This window comes from Hyla sarda, unplaced genomic scaffold (genome assembly GCF_029499605.1).
Source record: "Hyla sarda isolate aHylSar1 unplaced genomic scaffold, aHylSar1.hap1 scaffold_1178, whole genome shotgun sequence".
In the NCBI taxonomy this organism is placed as follows: Eukaryota; Metazoa; Chordata; class Amphibia; order Anura; family Hylidae; genus Hyla; species Hyla sarda.
This window is the reverse complement of record NW_026607801.1, coordinates 37,722-56,958: the sequence shown is the minus strand read 5'-3', so window position 1 is coordinate 56,958 and position 19,237 is coordinate 37,722. Positions and strand designations below refer to the sequence as shown.

General features: G+C 45.7%; 8 non-coding genes across 8 annotated transcripts; all 8 read right to left on the bottom strand.

Annotated features, from left to right (window-relative positions):
• Positions 1 to 1,222: 1,222 nt before the first annotated feature.
• Positions 1,223 to 1,413, bottom strand: LOC130302718 (U2 spliceosomal RNA). The gene has a single exon (XR_008852884.1). It is a non-coding gene; the product is annotated as a U2 spliceosomal RNA (small nuclear RNA).
• A 2,090-nt stretch (positions 1,414 to 3,503) lies between these two features.
• LOC130302717 (U2 spliceosomal RNA) lies at positions 3,504 to 3,694 on the bottom strand. The gene has a single exon (XR_008852883.1). It is a non-coding gene; the product is annotated as a U2 spliceosomal RNA (small nuclear RNA).
• Positions 3,695 to 5,778: 2,084 nt separating this feature from the next.
• Positions 5,779 to 5,969, bottom strand: LOC130302716 (U2 spliceosomal RNA). The gene has a single exon (XR_008852882.1). It is a non-coding gene; the product is annotated as a U2 spliceosomal RNA (small nuclear RNA).
• A 2,096-nt stretch (positions 5,970 to 8,065) lies between these two features.
• LOC130302715 (U2 spliceosomal RNA) lies at positions 8,066 to 8,256 on the bottom strand. Its single transcript, XR_008852881.1, has one exon. It is a non-coding gene; the product is annotated as a U2 spliceosomal RNA (small nuclear RNA).
• A 2,087-nt stretch (positions 8,257 to 10,343) lies between these two features.
• LOC130302713 (U2 spliceosomal RNA) lies at positions 10,344 to 10,534 on the bottom strand. Its single transcript, XR_008852879.1, has one exon. It is a non-coding gene; the product is annotated as a U2 spliceosomal RNA (small nuclear RNA).
• A 2,089-nt stretch (positions 10,535 to 12,623) lies between these two features.
• LOC130302712 (U2 spliceosomal RNA) lies at positions 12,624 to 12,814 on the bottom strand. The gene has a single exon (XR_008852878.1). It is a non-coding gene; the product is annotated as a U2 spliceosomal RNA (small nuclear RNA).
• Positions 12,815 to 14,900: 2,086 nt separating this feature from the next.
• LOC130302711 (U2 spliceosomal RNA) lies at positions 14,901 to 15,091 on the bottom strand. Its single transcript, XR_008852877.1, has one exon. It is a non-coding gene; the product is annotated as a U2 spliceosomal RNA (small nuclear RNA).
• A 2,086-nt stretch (positions 15,092 to 17,177) lies between these two features.
• On the bottom strand, positions 17,178 to 17,368 carry LOC130302709 (U2 spliceosomal RNA). Its single transcript, XR_008852875.1, has one exon. It is a non-coding gene; the product is annotated as a U2 spliceosomal RNA (small nuclear RNA).
• Positions 17,369 to 19,237: the final 1,869 nt, after the last annotated feature.

Genomic DNA, 19,237 nt, shown 5'->3' with positions numbered 1-19,237 from the left:
TGTGTGCGCATATATATATATATATATATATATATATATATATATATATATATTTCTCCGCCGAAATCACTTTTAAACCCATTTCCACCTTTTTTTCCCTTCTCTTCCTCTTACTTTTTTTTCACGTTTTTTTAAGTTTTTCTCCTTTTCGCCTCTTTTCTGGGCGTATTATTCTTCTTTTTCTTCTTTTTTTTCGTCTAATGCATACCCCATCAGTGCAGCAATGCTTATTCAATACCGCCAGCAGATGGAGACACTGGGGGATAATTTTCTAAGGATTTATACTGATTTTTCCTGTCTGAATTTGTCGCACAGAAAGTTGCAGGCCAAATATGTGTGACATTTCTGCGACTTTAGCTTCTAGAGCATTTTTACAACATTATACATAGGTGCTGAATACATAAAAAGCGACTGTTCAGCGACAGACAAGTCGCATCGGCTGAAAGTAGGCCAGAATGTCAGTCCATGTTGGAGCAGGTTTAGATACAGTCTAAAGCATAGATCTCAAAGTCTGTGCACAGAATTTAGCAAGGGCCTCGCACCTTCTGATGCATCAGGTAGGTGCACAATAGCATAGCCTAACCCTCTGTACTTTGGTCTATATTGATGCGGGACATAGACAGCCAGCTGATGACCAATCCATTAGTGCAATGGATGGCTGGAAGCATTTGTCTTTGCCTTTGCAATACCACAGAAGCAATGCATGGTCAATGTACAGCAATGACACACCTGTGTGAACAGCCAGGAGACCCCCCCCCCATGTTATGTTACATAGTTACATAGTTAGTACGGTCGAAAAAAGACATATGTCCATCACGTTCAACCAGGGAATTAAGGGGTAGGGGTGTGGCGCGATATTGGGGAAGGGATGAGATTTTATATTTCTTCATAAGCATTAATCTTATTTTGTCAATTAGGAACATTCAGCACCCACCCGCTATCAAGGCAGCTGCCTATCATAACATGCCCTACCTGCACAGGTGTGCTGGCTACTCAAATGAACCAATTAAGGAGGCCATTTAGTCAGCAGCAGCAGAAGTCCTGTGCCTGGACGCTCCAACAGGGGCCAGACACAAGCAGAAGCAGAAGCAGCAGAAGCAGCAGCAGCACCACCTTTTGTTTTTTGGCTGCAGCAGCAGCAAGGCCCACAGGGCTGGCTAGCTGGCTAGCCAGCAAGCAGGTAGCAATGAAAGTAGGAATCTTTCTTTTTAACCCTGTAAGGGGGTGGTGCACTGTACCCGAAGATACTGCCATATCGGGTCAATGCATAGGGCGACGGAAGCAAGCTTCGAAATCGGCCCCCGTTCTCAAAAATCCATTTAATATATGGTCCCCAGATAGGGGACGTATCAGATATTAAACTGATAAGAACAGATACTACACTTGATCTTAGCCAAAAGGCCGAGAAGCGATAACCGTGAAAGGGGCGGGCCCAACAAGGTCCCCTTCATGGGCACTATCACTGCTTGCTGTCAGGGAGGCTGCCAGACAATTTTCCATGCACACTCTGGGCTGGGGGGCAGTCAACCACCAGTACACACAGCAGAACCTAAACCCATACCATTATTGCTAAGCAGCAAGACAGGGGCCCATTGCACTCCCACGGGGCCTTTTTAAATGCAATCCATAACCCGGATTTGCCAGGAACCCTTCTTACTCCTCCTACTTGCATGTGACACTGGGCTTAGGATCTGCATAGGAAACACACACACAAGCACACACCTACCTTTGTTGCCTGCAGATGCCTCCTTGGCTGTCCCCAAACGGTATCAAACCAACACCCACGGGAAGCTGTAAGCATAGAGGACATGCCTGCACCCCATTGGACTTACCTGTGTGGGTTAAATCCGGGTTATTTGACAACCTATGGCGGTGATGGTTCTGCTCAGGCAGAGCAGTGCTGATGCTCCTCATAAAGCTGTCGCTGCTGTGAAGGTTCTAGGTGACATCACAAATCCCTTTGGTTACATACACAACAAAGCTGGGTTGTTGTTGTTTACACTCTGCAAGGCCTGTGGAAGTGAGTGACATCATAGCACTGTAGTTCTGAGGGTTCAAGATGGATGCAACAATCTCCTGTTGCTTCTATGAAGGCCGTAATAGACGACATCACCAAACAGCTCCATAGTCACATACACAGCAAAGGAGAGATGTTGTTTACACCTAGTGATGTCAGTGGTATTGAGTGACATCACAGCACAGTGCTAAGGCTCCTGGGCCTGGACACAGCAGCGGCTGCAATATCTCAACGGAGAATACGTTTATATCTATGTGTGTGTGTGCGCATATATATATATATATATATATATATATATATATATATATATATATATATTTCTCCGCCGAAATCACTTTTAAACCCATTTCCACCTTTTTTTCCCTTCTCTTCCTCTTACTTTTTTTTCACGTTTTTTTACGTTTTTCTCCTTTTCGCCTCTTTTCTGGGCGTATTATTCTTCTTTTTCTTCTTTTTTTTCGTCTAATGCATACCCCATCAGTGCAGCAATGCTTATTCAATACCGCCAGCAGATGGAGACACTGGGGGATAATTTTCTAAGGATTTATACTGATTTTTCCTGTCTGAATTTGTCGCACAGAAAGTTGCAGGCCAAATATGTGTGACATTTCTGCGACTTTAGCTTCTAGAGCATTTTTACAACATTATACATAGGTGCTGAATACATAAAAAGCGACTGTTCAGCGACAGACAAGTCGCATCGGCTGAAAGTAGGCCAGAATGTCAGTCCATGTTGGAGCAGGTTTAGATACAGTCTAAAGCATAGATCTCAAAGTCTGTGCACAGAATTTAGCAAGGGCCTCGCACCTTCTGATGCATCAGGTAGGTGCACAATAGCATAGCCTAACCCTCTGTACTTTGGTCTATATTGATGCGGGACATAGACAGCCAGCTGATGACCAATCCATTAGTGCAATGGATGGCTGGAAGCATTTGTCTTTGCCTTTGCAATACCACAGAAGCAATGCATGGTCAATGTACAGCAATGACACACCTGTGTGAACAGCCAGGAGACCCCCCCCCATGTTATGTTACATAGTTACATAGTTAGTACGGTCGAAAAAAGACATATGTCCATCACGTTCAACCAGGGAATTAAGGGGTAGGGGTGTGGCGCGATATTGGGGAAGGGATGAGATTTTATATTTCTTCATAAGCATTAATCTTATTTTGTCAATTAGGAACATTCAGCACCCACCCGCTATCAAGGCAGCTGCCTATCATGTCATGCCCTACCTGCACAGGTGTGCTGGCTACTCAAATGATCCAATTAAGGAGGCCATTTAGTCAGCAGCAGCAGAAGTCCTGTGCCTGGACGCTCCAACAGGGGCCAGACACAAGCAGAAGCAGAAGCAGCAGAAGCAGCAGCAGCACCACCTTTTGTTTTTTGGCTGCAGCAGCAGCAAGGCCCACAGGGCTGGCTAGCTGGCTAGCCAGCAAGCAGGTAGCAATGAAAGTAGGAATCTTTCTTTTTAACCCTGTAAGGGGGTGGTGCACTGTACCCGAAGATACTGCCATATCGGGTCAATGCATAGGGCGACGGAAGCAAGCTTCGAAATCGGCCCCCGTTCTCAAAAATCCATTTAATATATGGTCCCCAGATAGGGGACGTATCAGATATTAAACTGATAAGAACAGATACTACACTTGATCTTAGCCAAAAGGCCGAGAAGCGATAACCGTGAAAGGGGCGGGCCCAACAAGGTCCCCTTCATGGGCACTATCACTGCTTGCTGTCAGGGAGGCTGCCAGACAATTTTCCATGCACACTCTGGGCTGGGGGGCAGTCAACCACCAGTACACACAGCAGAACCTAAACCCATACCATTATTGCTAAGCAGCAAGACAGGGGCCCATTGCACTCCCACGGGGCCTTTTTAAATGCAATCCATAACCCGGATTTGCCAGGAACCCTTCTTACTCCTCCTACTTGCATGTGACACTGGGCTTAGGATCTGCATAGGAAACACACACACAAGCACACACCTACCTTTGTTGCCTGCAGATGCCTCCTTGGCTGTCCCCAAACGGTATCAAACCAACACCCACGGGAAGCTGTAAGCATAGAGGACATGCCTGCACCCCATTGGACTTACCTGTGTGGGTTAAATCCGGGTTATTTGACAACCTATGGCGGTGATGGTTCTGCTCAGGCAGAGCAGTGCTGATGCTCCTCATAAAGCTGTCGCTGCTGTGAAGGTTCTAGGTGACATCACAAATCCCTTTGGTTACATACACAACAAAGCTGGGTTGTTGTTGTTTACACTCTGCAAGGCCTGTGGAAGTGAGTGACATCATAGCACTGTAGTTCTGAGGGTTCAAGATGGATGCAACAATCTGCTGTTGCTTCTATGAAGGCCGTAATAGACGACATCACCAAACAGCTCCATAGTCACATACACAGCAAAGGAGAGATGTTGTTTACACCTAGTGATGTCAGTGGTATTGAGTGACATCACAGCACAGTGCTAAGGCTCCTGGGCCTGGACACAGCAGCGGCTGCAATATCTCAACGGAGAATACGTTTATATCTATGTGTGTGTGTGCGCATATATATATATATATATATATATATATATATATATATATATATTTCTCCGCCGAAATCACTTTTAAACCCATTTCCACCTTTTTTTCCCTTCTCTTCCTCTTACTTTTTTTTCACGTTTTTTTACGTTTTTCTCCTTTTCGCCTCTTTTCTGGGCGTATTATTCTTCTTTTTCTTCTTTTTTTTCGTCTAATGCATACCCCATCAGTGCAGCAATGCTTATTCAATACCGCCAGCAGATGGAGACACTGGGGGATAATTTTCTAAGGATTTATACTGATTTTTCCTGTCTGAATTTGTCGCACAGAAAGTTGCAGGCCAAATATGTGTGACATTTCTGCGACTTTAGCTTCTAGAGCATTTTTACAACATTATACATAGGTGCTGAATACATAAAAAGCGACTGTTCAGCGACAGACAAGTCGCATCGGCTGAAAGTAGGCCAGAATGTCAGTCCATGTTGGAGCAGGTTTAGATACAGTCTAAAGCATAGATCTCAAAGTCTGTGCACAGAATTTAGCAAGGGCCTCGCACCTTCTGATGCATCAGGTAGGTGCACAATAGCATAGCCTAACCCTCTGTACTTTGGTCTATATTGATGCGGGACATAGACAGCCAGCTGATGACCAATCCATTAGTGCAATGGATGGCTGGAAGCATTTGTCTTTGCCTTTGCAATACCACAGAAGCAATGCATGGTCAATGTACAGCAATGACACACCTGTGTGAACAGCCAGGAGACCCCCCCCCATGTTATGTTACATAGTTACATAGTTAGTACGGTCGAAAAAAGACATATGTCCATCACGTTCAACCAGGGAATTAAGGGGTAGGGGTGTGGCGCGATATTGGGGAAGGGATGAGATTTTATATTTCTTCATAAGCATTAATCTTATTTTGTCAATTAGGAACATTCAGCACCCACCCGCTATCAAGGCAGCTGCCTATCATGTCATGCCCTACCTGCACAGGTGTGCTGGCTACTCAAATGATCCAATTAAGGAGGCCATTTAGTCAGCAGCAGCAGAAGTCCTGTGCCTGGACGCTCCAACAGGGGCCAGACACAAGCAGAAGCAGAAGCAGCAGAAGCAGCAGCAGCACCACCTTTTGTTTTTTGGCTGCAGCAGCAGCAAGGCCCACAGGGCTGGCTAGCTGGCTAGCCAGCAAGCAGGTAGCAATGAAAGTAGGAATCTTTCTTTTTAACCCTGTAAGGGGGTGGTGCACTGTACCCGAAGATACTGCCATATCGGGTCAATGCATAGGGCGACGGAAGCAAGCTTCGAAATCGGCCCCCGTTCTCAAAAATCCATTTAATATATGGTCCCCAGATAGGGGACGTATCAGATATTAAACTGATAAGAACAGATACTACACTTGATCTTAGCCAAAAGGCCGAGAAGCGATAACCGTGAAAGGGGCGGGCCCAACAAGGTCCCCTTCATGGGCACTATCACTGCTTGCTGTCAGGGAGGCTGCCAGACAATTTTCCATGCACACTCTGGGCTGGGGGGCAGTCAACCACCAGTACACACAGCAGAACCTAAACCCATACCATTATTGCTAAGCAGCAAGACAGGGGCCCATTGCACTCCCACGGGGCCTTTTTAAATGCAATCCATAACCCGGATTTGCCAGGAACCCTTCTTACTCCTCCTACTTGCATGTGACACTGGGCTTAGGATCTGCATAGGAAACACACACACAAGCACACACCTACCTTTGTTGCCTGCAGATGCCTCCTTGGCTGTCCCCAAACGGTATCAAACCAACACCCACGGGAAGCTGTAAGCATAGAGGACATGCCTGCACCCCATTGGACTTACCTGTGTGGGTTAAATCCGGGTTATTTGACAACCTATGGCGGTGATGGTTCTGCTCAGGCAGAGCAGTGCTGATGCTCCTCATAAAGCTGTCGCTGCTGTGAAGGTTCTAGGTGACATCACAAATCCCTTTGGTTACATACACAACAAAGCTGGGTTGTTGTTGTTTACACTCTGCAAGGCCTGTGGAAGTGAGTGACATCATAGCACTGTAGTTCTGAGGGTTCAAGATGGATGCAACAATCTCCTGTTGCTTCTATGAAGGCCGTAATAGACGACATCACCAAACAGCTCCATAGTCACATACACAGCAAAGGAGAGATGTTGTTTACACCTAGTGATGTCAGTGGTATTGAGTGACATCACAGCACAGTGCTAAGGCTCCTGGGCCTGGACACAGCAGCGGCTGCAATATCTCAACGGAGAATACGTTTATATCTATGTGTGTGTGTGCGCATATATATATATATATATATATATATATATATATATATATATATATATATATATATTTCTCCGCCGAAATCACTTTTAAACCCATTTCCACCTTTTTTTCCCTTCTCTTCCTCTTACTTTTTTTTCACGTTTTTTTACGTTTTTCTCCTTTTCGCCTCTTTTCTGGGCGTATTATTCTTCTTTTTCTTCTTTTTTTTCGTCTAATGCATACCCCATCAGTGCAGCAATGCTTATTCAATACCGCCAGCAGATGGAGACACTGGGGGATAATTTTCTAAGGATTTATACTGATTTTTCCTGTCTGAATTTGTCGCACAGAAAGTTGCAGGCCAAATATGTGTGACATTTCTGCGACTTTAGCTTCTAGAGCATTTTTACAACATTATACATAGGTGCTGAATACATAAAAAGCGACTGTTCAGCGACAGACAAGTCGCATCGGCTGAAAGTAGGCCAGAATGTCAGTCCATGTTGGAGCAGGTTTAGATACAGTCTAAAGCATAGATCTCAAAGTCTGTGCACAGAATTTAGCAAGGGCCTCGCACCTTCTGATGCATCAGGTAGGTGCACAATAGCATAGCCTAACCCTCTGTACTTTGGTCTATATTGATGCGGGACATAGACAGCCAGCTGATGACCAATCCATTAGTGCAATGGATGGCTGGAAGCATTTGTCTTTGCCTTTGCAATACCACAGAAGCAATGCATGGTCAATGTACAGCAATGACACACCTGTGTGAACAGCCAGGAGACCCCCCCCCATGTTATGTTACATAGTTACATAGTTAGTACGGTCGAAAAAAGACATATGTCCATCACGTTCAACCAGGGAATTAAGGGGTAGGGGTGTGGCGCGATATTGGGGAAGGGATGAGATTTTATATTTCTTCATAAGCATTAATCTTATTTTGTCAATTAGGAACATTCAGCACCCACCCGCTATCAAGGCAGCTGCCTATCATGTCATGCCCTACCTGCACAGGTGTGCTGGCTACTCAAATGATCCAATTAAGGAGGCCATTTAGTCAGCAGCAGCAGAAGTCCTGTGCCTGGACGCTCCAACAGGGGCCAGACACAAGCAGAAGCAGAAGCAGCAGAAGCAGCAGCAGCACCACCTTTTGTTTTTTGGCTGCAGCAGCAGCAAGGCCCACAGGGCTGGCTAGCTGGCTAGCCAGCAAGCAGGTAGCAATGAAAGTAGGAATCTTTCTTTTTAACCCTGTAAGGGGGTGGTGCACTGTACCCGAAGATACTGCCATATCGGGTCAATGCATAGGGCGACGGAAGCAAGCTTCGAAATCGGCCCCCGTTCTCAAAAATCCATTTAATATATGGTCCCCAGATAGGGGACGTATCAGATATTAAACTGATAAGAACAGATACTACACTTGATCTTAGCCAAAAGGCCGAGAAGCGATAACCGTGAAAGGGGCGGGCCCAACAAGGTCCCCTTCATGGGCACTATCACTGCTTGCTGTCAGGGAGGCTGCCAGACAATTTTCCATGCACACTCTGGGCTGGGGGGCAGTCAACCACCAGTACACACAGCAGAACCTAAACCCATACCATTATTGCTAAGCAGCAAGACAGGGGCCCATTGCACTCCCACGGGGCCTTTTTAAATGCAATCCATAACCCGGATTTGCCAGGAACCCTTCTTACTCCTCCTACTTGCATGTGACACTGGGCTTAGGATCTGCATAGGAAACACACACACAAGCACACACCTACCTTTGTTGCCTGCAGATGCCTCCTTGGCTGTCCCCAAACGGTATCAAACCAACACCCACGGGAAGCTGTAAGCATAGAGGACATGCCTGCACCCCATTGGACTTACCTGTGTGGGTTAAATCCGGGTTATTTGACAACCTATGGCGGTGATGGTTCTGCTCAGGCAGAGCAGTGCTGATGCTCCTCATAAAGCTGTCGCTGCTGTGAAGGTTCTAGGTGACATCACAAATCCCTTTGGTTACATACACAACAAAGCTGGGTTGTTGTTGTTTACACTCTGCAAGGCCTGTGGAAGTGAGTGACATCATAGCACTGTAGTTCTGAGGGTTCAAGATGGATGCAACAATCTCCTGTTGCTTCTATGAAGGCCGTAATAGACGACATCACCAAACAGCTCCATAGTCACATACACAGCAAAGGAGAGATGTTGTTTACACCTAGTGATGTCAGTGGTATTGAGTGACATCACAGCACAGTGCTAAGGCTCCTGGGCCTGGACACAGCAGCGGCTGCAATATCTCAACGGAGAATACGTTTATATCTATGTGTGTGTGTGCGCATATATATATATATATATATATATATATATATATATATATATATATTTCTCCGCCGAAATCACTTTTAAACCCATTTCCACCTTTTTTTCCCTTCTCTTCCTCTTACTTTTTTTTCACGTTTTTTTACGTTTTTCTCCTTTTCGCCTCTTTTCTGGGCGTATTATTCTTCTTTTTCTTCTTTTTTTTCGTCTAATGCATACCCCATCAGTGCAGCAATGCTTATTCAATACCGCCAGCAGATGGAGACACTGGGGGATAATTTTCTAAGGATTTATACTGATTTTTCCTGTCTGAATTTGTCGCACAGAAAGTTGCAGGCCAAATATGTGTGACATTTCTGCGACTTTAGCTTCTAGAGCATTTTTACAACATTATACATAGGTGCTGAATACATAAAAAGCGACTGTTCAGCGACAGACAAGTCGCATCGGCTGAAAGTAGGCCAGAATGTCAGTCCATGTTGGAGCAGGTTTAGATACAGTCTAAAGCATAGATCTCAAAGTCTGTGCACAGAATTTAGCAAGGGCCTCGCACCTTCTGATGCATCAGGTAGGTGCACAATAGCATAGCCTAACCCTCTGTACTTTGGTCTATATTGATGCGGGACATAGACAGCCAGCTGATGACCAATCCATTAGTGCAATGGATGGCTGGAAGCATTTGTCTTTGCCTTTGCAATACCACAGAAGCAATGCATGGTCAATGTACAGCAATGACACACCTGTGTGAACAGCCAGGAGACCCCCCCCCCATGTTATGTTACATAGTTACATAGTTAGTACGGTCGAAAAAAGACATATGTCCATCACGTTCAACCAGGGAATTAAGGGGTAGGGGTGTGGCGCGATATTGGGGAAGGGATGAGATTTTATATTTCTTCATAAGCATTAATCTTATTTTGTCAATTAGGAACATTCAGCACCCACCCGCTATCAAGGCAGCTGCCTATCATGTCATGCCCTACCTGCACAGGTGTGCTGGCTACTCAAATGATCCAATTAAGGAGGCCATTTAGTCAGCAGCAGCAGAAGTCCTGTGCCTGGACGCTCCAACAGGGGCCAGACACAAGCAGAAGCAGAAGCAGCAGAAGCAGCAGCAGCACCACCTTTTGTTTTTTGGCTGCAGCAGCAGCAAGGCCCACAGGGCTGGCTAGCTGGCTAGCCAGCAAGCAGGTAGCAATGAAAGTAGGAATCTTTCTTTTTAACCCTGTAAGGGGGTGGTGCACTGTACCCGAAGATACTGCCATATCGGGTCAATGCATAGGGCGACGGAAGCAAGCTTCGAAATCGGCCCCCGTTCTCAAAAATCCATTTAATATATGGTCCCCAGATAGGGGACGTATCAGATATTAAACTGATAAGAACAGATACTACACTTGATCTTAGCCAAAAGGCCGAGAAGCGATAACCGTGAAAGGGGCGGGCCCAACAAGGTCCCCTTCATGGGCACTATCACTGCTTGCTGTCAGGGAGGCTGCCAGACAATTTTCCATGCACACTCTGGGCTGGGGGGCAGTCAACCACCAGTACACACAGCAGAACCTAAACCCATACCATTATTGCTAAGCAGCAAGACAGGGGCCCATTGCACTCCCACGGGGCCTTTTTAAATGCAATCCATAACCCGGATTTGCCAGGAACCCTTCTTACTCCTCCTACTTGCATGTGACACTGGGCTTAGGATCTGCATAGGAAACACACACACAAGCACACACCTACCTTTGTTGCCTGCAGATGCCTCCTTGGCTGTCCCCAAACGGTATCAAACCAACACCCACGGGAAGCTGTAAGCATAGAGGACATGCCTGCACCCCATTGGACTTACCTGTGTGGGTTAAATCCGGGTTATTTGACAACCTATGGCGGTGATGGTTCTGCTCAGGCAGAGCAGTGCTGATGCTCCTCATAAAGCTGTCGCTGCTGTGAAGGTTCTAGGTGACATCACAAATCCCTTTGGTTACATACACAACAAAGCTGGGTTGTTGTTGTTTACACTCTGCAAGGCCTGTGGAAGTGAGTGACATCATAGCACTGTAGTTCTGAGGGTTCAAGATGGATGCAACAATCTCCTGTTGCTTCTATGAAGGCCGTAATAGACGACATCACCAAACAGCTCCATAGTCACATACACAGCAAAGGAGAGATGTTGTTTACACCTAGTGATGTCAGTGGTATTGAGTGACATCACAGCACAGTGCTAAGGCTCCTGGGCCTGGACACAGCAGCGGCTGCAATATCTCAACGGAGAATACGTTTTATATCTATGTGTGTGTGTGCGCATATATATATATATATATATATATATATATATATATATATATATATATTTCTCCGCCGAAATCACTTTTAAACCCATTTCCACCTTTTTTTCCCTTCTCTTCCTCTTACTTTTTTTTCACGTTTTTTTACGTTTTTCTCCTTTTCGCCTCTTTTCTGGGCGTATTATTCTTCTTTTTCTTCTTTTTTTTCGTCTAATGCATACCCCATCAGTGCAGCAATGCTTATTCAATACCGCCAGCAGATGGAGACACTGGGGGATAATTTTCTAAGGATTTATACTGATTTTTCCTGTCTGAATTTGTCGCACAGAAAGTTGCAGGCCAAATATGTGTGACATTTCTGCGACTTTAGCTTCTAGAGCATTTTTACAACATTATACATAGGTGCTGAATACATAAAAAGCGACTGTTCAGCGACAGACAAGTCGCATCGGCTGAAAGTAGGCCAGAATGTCAGTCCATGTTGGAGCAGGTTTAGATACAGTCTAAAGCATAGATCTCAAAGTCTGTGCACAGAATTTAGCAAGGGCCTCGCACCTTCTGATGCATCAGGTAGGTGCACAATAGCATAGCCTAACCCTCTGTACTTTGGTCTATATTGATGCGGGACATAGACAGCCAGCTGATGACCAATCCATTAGTGCAATGGATGGCTGGAAGCATTTGTCTTTGCCTTTGCAATACCACAGAAGCAATGCATGGTCAATGTACAGCAATGACACACCTGTGTGAACAGCCAGGAGACCCCCCCCCATGTTATGTTACATAGTTACATAGTTAGTACGGTCGAAAAAAGACATATGTCCATCACGTTCAACCAGGGAATTAAGGGGTAGGGGTGTGGCGCGATATTGGGGAAGGGATGAGATTTTATATTTCTTCATAAGCATTAATCTTATTTTGTCAATTAGGAACATTCAGCACCCACCCGCTATCAAGGCAGCTGCCTATCATGTCATGCCCTACCTGCACAGGTGTGCTGGCTACTCAAATGATCCAATTAAGGAGGCCATTTAGTCAGCAGCAGCAGAAGTCCTGTGCCTGGACGCTCCAACAGGGGCCAGACACAAGCAGAAGCAGAAGCAGCAGAAGCAGCAGCAGCACCACCTTTTGTTTTTTGGCTGCAGCAGCAGCAAGGCCCACAGGGCTGGCTAGCTGGCTAGCCAGCAAGCAGGTAGCAATGAAAGTAGGAATCTTTCTTTTTAACCCTGTAAGGGGGTGGTGCACTGTACCCGAAGATACTGCCATATCGGGTCAATGCATAGGGCGACGGAAGCAAGCTTCGAAATCGGCCCCCGTTCTCAAAAATCCATTTAATATATGGTCCCCAGATAGGGGACGTATCAGATATTAAACTGATAAGAACAGATACTACACTTGATCTTAGCCAAAAGGCCGAGAAGCGATAACCGTGAAAGGGGCGGGCCCAACAAGGTCCCCTTCATGGGCACTATCACTGCTTGCTGTCAGGGAGGCTGCCAGACAATTTTCCATGCACACTCTGGGCTGGGGGGCAGTCAACCACCAGTACACACAGCAGAACCTAAACCCATACCATTATTGCTAAGCAGCAAGACAGGGGCCCATTGCACTCCCACGGGGCCTTTTTAAATGCAATCCATAACCCGGATTTGCCAGGAACCCTTCTTACTCCTCCTACTTGCATGTGACACTGGGCTTAGGATCTGCATAGGAAACACACACACAAGCACACACCTACCTTTGTTGCCTGCAGATGCCTCCTTGGCTGTCCCCAAACGGTATCAAACCAACACCCACGGGAAGCTGTAAGCATAGAGGACATGCCTGCACCCCATTGGACTTACCTGTGTGGGTTAAATCCGGGTTATTTGACAACCTATGGCGGTGATGGTTCTGCTCAGGCAGAGCAGTACTGATGCTCCTCATAAAGCTGTCGCTGCTGTGAAGGTTCTAGGTGACATCACAAATCCCTTTGGTTACATACACAACAAAGCTGGGTTGTTGTTGTTTACACTCTGCAAGGCCTGTGGAAGTGAGTGACATCATAGCACTGTAGTTCTGAGGGTTCAAGATGGATGCAACAATCTCCTGTTGCTTCTATGAAGGCCGTAATAGACGACATCACCAAACAGCTCCATAGTCACATACACAGCAAAGGAGAGATGTTGTTTACACCTAGTGATGTCAGTGGTATTGAGTGACATCACAGCACAGTGCTAAGGCTCCTGGGCCTGGACACAGCAGCGGCTGCAATATCTCAACGGAGAATACGTTTATATCTATGTGTGTGTGTGCGCATATATATATATATATATATATATATATATATATATATATATATATTTCTCCGCCGAAATCACTTTTAAACCCATTTCCACCTTTTTTTCCCTTCTCTTCCTCTTACTTTTTTTTCACGTTTTTTTACGTTTTTCTCCTTTTCGCCTCTTTTCTGGGCGTATTATTCTTCTTTTTCTTCTTTTTTTTCGTCTAATGCATACCCCATCAGTGCAGCAATGCTTATTCAATACCGCCAGCAGATGGAGACACTGGGGGATAATTTTCTAAGGATTTATACTGATTTTTCCTGTCTGAATTTGTCGCACAGAAAGTTGCAGGCCAAATATGTGTGACATTTCTGCGACTTTAGCTTCTAGAGCATTTTTACAACATTATACATAGGTGCTGAATACATAAAAAGCGACTGTTCAGCGACAGACAAGTCGCATCGGCTGAAAGTAGGCCAGAATGTCAGTCCATGTTGGAGCAGGTTTAGATACAGTCTAAAGCATAGATCTCAAAGTCTGTGCACAGAATTTAGCAAGGGCCTCGCACCTTCTGATGCATCAGGTAGGTGCACAATAGCATAGCCTAACCCTCTGTACTTTGGTCTATATTGATGCGGGACATAGACAGCCAGCTGATGACCAATCCATTAGTGCAATGGATGGCTGGAAGCATTTGTCTTTGCCTTTGCAATACCACAGAAGCAATGCATGGTCAATGTACAGCAATGACACACCTGTGTGAACAGCCAGGAGACCCCCCCCCATGTTATGTTACATAGTTACATAGTTAGTACGGTCGAAAAAAGACATATGTCCATCACGTTCAACCAGGGAATTAAGGGGTAGGGGTGTGGCGCGATATTGGGGAAGGGATGAGATTTTATATTTCTTCATAAGCATTAATCTTATTTTGTCAATTAGGAACATTCAGCACCCACCCGCTATCAAGGCAGCTGCCTATCATGTCATGCCCTACCTGCACAGGTGTGCTGGCTACTCAAATGATCCAATTAAGGAGGCCATTTAGTCAGCAGCAGCAGAAGTCCTGTGCCTGGACGCTCCAACAGGGGCCAGACACAAGCAGAAGCAGAAGCAGCAGAAGCAGCAGCAGCACCACCTTTTGTTTTTTGGCTGCAGCAGCAGCAAGGCCCACAGGGCTGGCTAGCTGGCTAGCCAGCAAGCAGGTAGCAATGAAAGTAGGAATCTTTCTTTTTAACCCTGTAAGGGGGTGGTGCACTGTACCCGAAGATACTGCCATATCGGGTCAATGCATAGGGCGACGGAAGCAAGCTTCGAAATCGGCCCCCGTTCTCAAAAATCCATTTAATATATGGTCCCCAGATAGGGGACGTATCAGATATTAAACTGATAAGAACAGATACTACACTTGATCTTAGCCAAAAGGCCGAGAAGCGATAACCGTGAAAGGGGCGGGCCCAACAAGGTCCCCTTCATGGGCACTATCACTGCTTGCTGTCAGGGAGGCTGCCAGACAATTTTCCATGCACACTCTGGGCTGGGGGGCAGTCAACCACCAGTACACACAGCAGAACCTAAACCCATACCATTATTGCTAAGCAGCAAGACAGGGGCCCATTGCACTCCCACGGGGCCTTTTTAAATGCAATCCATAACCCGGATTTGCCAGGAACCCTTCTTACTCCTCCTACTTGCATGTGACACTGGGCTTAGGATCTGCATAGGAAACACACACACAAGCACACACCTACCTTTGTTGCCTGCAGATGCCTCCTTGGCTGTCCCCAAACGGTATCAAACCAACACCCACGGGAAGCTGTAAGCATAGAGGACATGCCTGCACCCCATTGGACTTACCTGTGTGGGTTAAATCCGGGTTATTTGACAACCTATGGCGGTGATGGTTCTGCTCAGGCAGAGCAGTGCTGATGCTCCTCATAAAGCTGTCGCTGCTGTGAAGGTTCTAGGTGACATCACAAATCCCTTTGGTTACATACACAACAAAGCTGGGTTGTTGTTGTTTACACTCTGCAAGGCCTGTGGAAGTGAGTGACATCATAGCACTGTAGTTCTGAGGGTTCAAGATGGATGCAACAATCTCCTGTTGCTTCTATGAAGGCCGTAATAGACGACATCACCAAACAGCTCCATAGTCACATACACAGCAAAGGAGAGATGTTGTTTACACCTAGTGATGTCAGTGGTATTGAGTGACATCACAGCACAGTGCTAAGGCTCCTGGGCCTGGACACAGCAGCGGCTGCAATATCTCAACGGAGAATACGTTTATATCTATGTGTGTGTGTGCGCATATATATATATATATATATATATATATATATATATATATATATATTTCTCCGCCGAAATCACTTTTAAACCCATTTCCACCTTTTTTTCCCTTCTCTTCCTCTTACTTTTTTTTCACGTTTTTTTACGTTTTTCTCCTTTTCGCCTCTTTTCTGGGCGTATTATTCTTCTTTTTCTTCTTTTTTTTCGTCTAATGCATACCCCATCAGTGCAGCAATGCTTATTCAATACCGCCAGCAGATGGAGACACTGGGGGATAATTTTCTAAGGATTTATACTGATTTTTCCTGTCTGAATTTGTCGCACAGAAAGTTGCAGGCCAAATATGTGTGACATTTCTGCGACTTTAGCTTCTAGAGCATTTTTACAACATTATACATAGGTGCTGAATACATAAAAAGCGACTGTTCAGCGACAGACAAGTCGCATCGGCTGAAAGTAGGCCAGAATGTCAGTCCATGTTGGAGCAGGTTTAGATACAGTCTAAAGCATAGATCTCAAAGTCTGTGCACAGAATTTAGCAAGGGCCTCGCACCTTCTGATGCATCAGGTAGGTGCACAATAGCATAGCCTAACCCTCTGTACTTTGGTCTATATTGATGCGGGACATAGACAGCCAGCTGATGACCAATCCATTAGTGCAATGGATGGCTGGAAGCATTTGTCTTTGCCTTTGCAATACCACAGAAGCAATGCATGGTCAATGTACAGCAATGACACACCTGTGTGAACAGCCAGGAGACCCCCCCCCATGTTATGTTACATAGTTACATAGTTAGTACGGTCGAAAAAAGACATATGTCCATCACGTTCAACCAGGGAATTAAGGGGTAGGGGTGTGGCGCGATATTGGGGAAGGGATGAGATTTTATATTTCTTCATAAGCATTAATCTTATTTTGTCAATTAGGAACATTCAGCACCCACCCGCTATCAAGGCAGCTGCCTATCATGTCATGCCCTACCTGCACAGGTGTGCTGGCTACTCAAATGATCCAATTAAGGAGGCCATTTAGTCAGCAGCAGCAGAAGTCCTGTGCCTGGACGCTCCAACAGGGGCCAGACACAAGCAGAAGCAGAAGCAGCAGAAGCAGCAGCAGCACCACCTTTTGTTTTTTGGCTGCAGCAGCAGCAAGGCCCACAGGGCTGGCTAGCTGGCTAGCCAGCAAGCAGGTAGCAATGAAAGTAGGAATCTTTCTTTTTAACCCTGTAAGGGGGTGGTGCACTGTACCCGAAGATACTGCCATATCGGGTCAATGCATAGGGCGACGGAAGCAAGCTTCGAAATCGGCCCCCGTTCTCAAAAATCCATTTAATATATGGTCCCCAGATAGGGGACGTATCAGATATTAAACTGATAAGAACAGATACTACACTTGATCTTAGCCAAAAGGCCGAGAAGCGATAACCGTGAAAGGGGCGGGCCCAACAAGGTCCCCTTCATGGGCACTATCACTGCTTGCTGTCAGGGAGGCTGCCAGACAATTTTCCATGCACACTCTGGGCTGGGGGGCAGTCAACCACCAGTACACACAGCAGAACCTAAACCCATACCATTATTGCTAAGCAGCAAGACAGGGGCCCATTGCACTCCCACGGGGCCTTTTTAAATGCAATCCATAACCCGGATTTGCCAGGAACCCTTCTTACTCCTCCTACTTGCATGTGACACTGGGCTTAGGATCTGCATAGGAAACACACACACAAGCACACACCTACCTTTGTTGCCTGCAGATGCCTCCTTGGCTGTCCCCAAACGGTATCAAACCAACACCCACGGGAAGCTGTAAGCATAGAGGACATGCCTGCACCCCATTGGACTTACCTGTGTGGGTTAAATCCGGGTTATTTGACAACCTATGGCGGTGATGGTTCTGCTCAGGCAGAGCAGTGCTGATGCTCCTCATAAAGCTGTCGCTGCTGTGAAGGTTCTAGGTGACATCACAAATCCCTTTGGTTACATACACAACAAAGCTGGGTTGTTGTTGTTTACACTCTGCAAGGCCTGTGGAAGTGAGTGACATCATAGCACTGTAGTTCTGAGGGTTCAAGATGGATGCAACAATCTCCTGTTGCTTCTATGAAGGCCGTAATAGACGACATCACCAAACAGCTCCATAGTCACATACACAGCAAAGGAGAGATGTTGTTTACACCTAGTGATGTCAGTGGTATTGAGTGACATCACAGCACAGTGCTAAGGCTCCTGGGCCTGGACACAGCAGCGGCTGCAATATCTCAACGGAGAATACGTTTATATCTATGTGTGTGTGTGCGCATATATATATATATATATATATATATATATATATATATATATATATTTCTCCGCCGAAATCACTTTTAAACCCATTTCCACCTTTTTTTCCCTTCTCTTCCTCTTACTTTTTTTTCACGTTTTTTTACGTTTTTCTCCTTTTCGCCTCTTTTCTGGGCGTATTATTCTTCTTTTTCTTCTTTTTTTTCGTCTAATGCATACCCCATCAGTGCAGCAATGCTTATTCAATACCGCCAGCAGATGGAGACACTGGGGGATAATTTTCTAAGGATTTATACTGATTTTTCCTGTCTGAATTTGTCGCACAGAAAGTTGCAGGCCAAATATGTGTGACATTTCTGCGACTTTAGCTTCTAGAGCATTTTTACAACATTATACATAGGTGCTGAATACATAAAAAGCGACTGTTCAGCGACAGACAAGTCGCATCGGCTGAAAGTAGGCCAGAATGTCAGTCCATGTTGGAGCAGGTTTAGATACAGTCTAAAGCATAGATCTCAAAGTCTGTGCACAGAATTTAGCAAGGGCCTCGCACCTTCTGATGCATCAGGTAGGTGCACAATAGCATAGCCTAACCCTCTGTACTTTGGTCTATATTGATGCGGGACATAGACAGCCAGCTGATGACCAATCCATTAGTGCAATGGATGGCTGGAAGCATTTGTCTTTGCCTTTGCAATACCACAGAAGCAATGCATGGTCAATGTACAGCAATGACACACCTGTGTGAACAGCCAGGAGACCCCCCCCCATGTTATGTTACATAGTTACATAGTTAGTACGGTCGAAAAAAGACATATGTCCATCACGTTCAACCAGGGAATTAAGGGGTAGGGGTGTGGCGCGATATTGGGGAAGGGATGAGATTTTATATTTCTTCATAAGCATTAATCTTATTTTGTCAATTAGGAACATTCAGCACCCACCCGCTATCAAGGCAGCTGCCTATCATGTCATGCCCTACCTGCACAGGTGTGCTGGCTACTCAAATGATCCA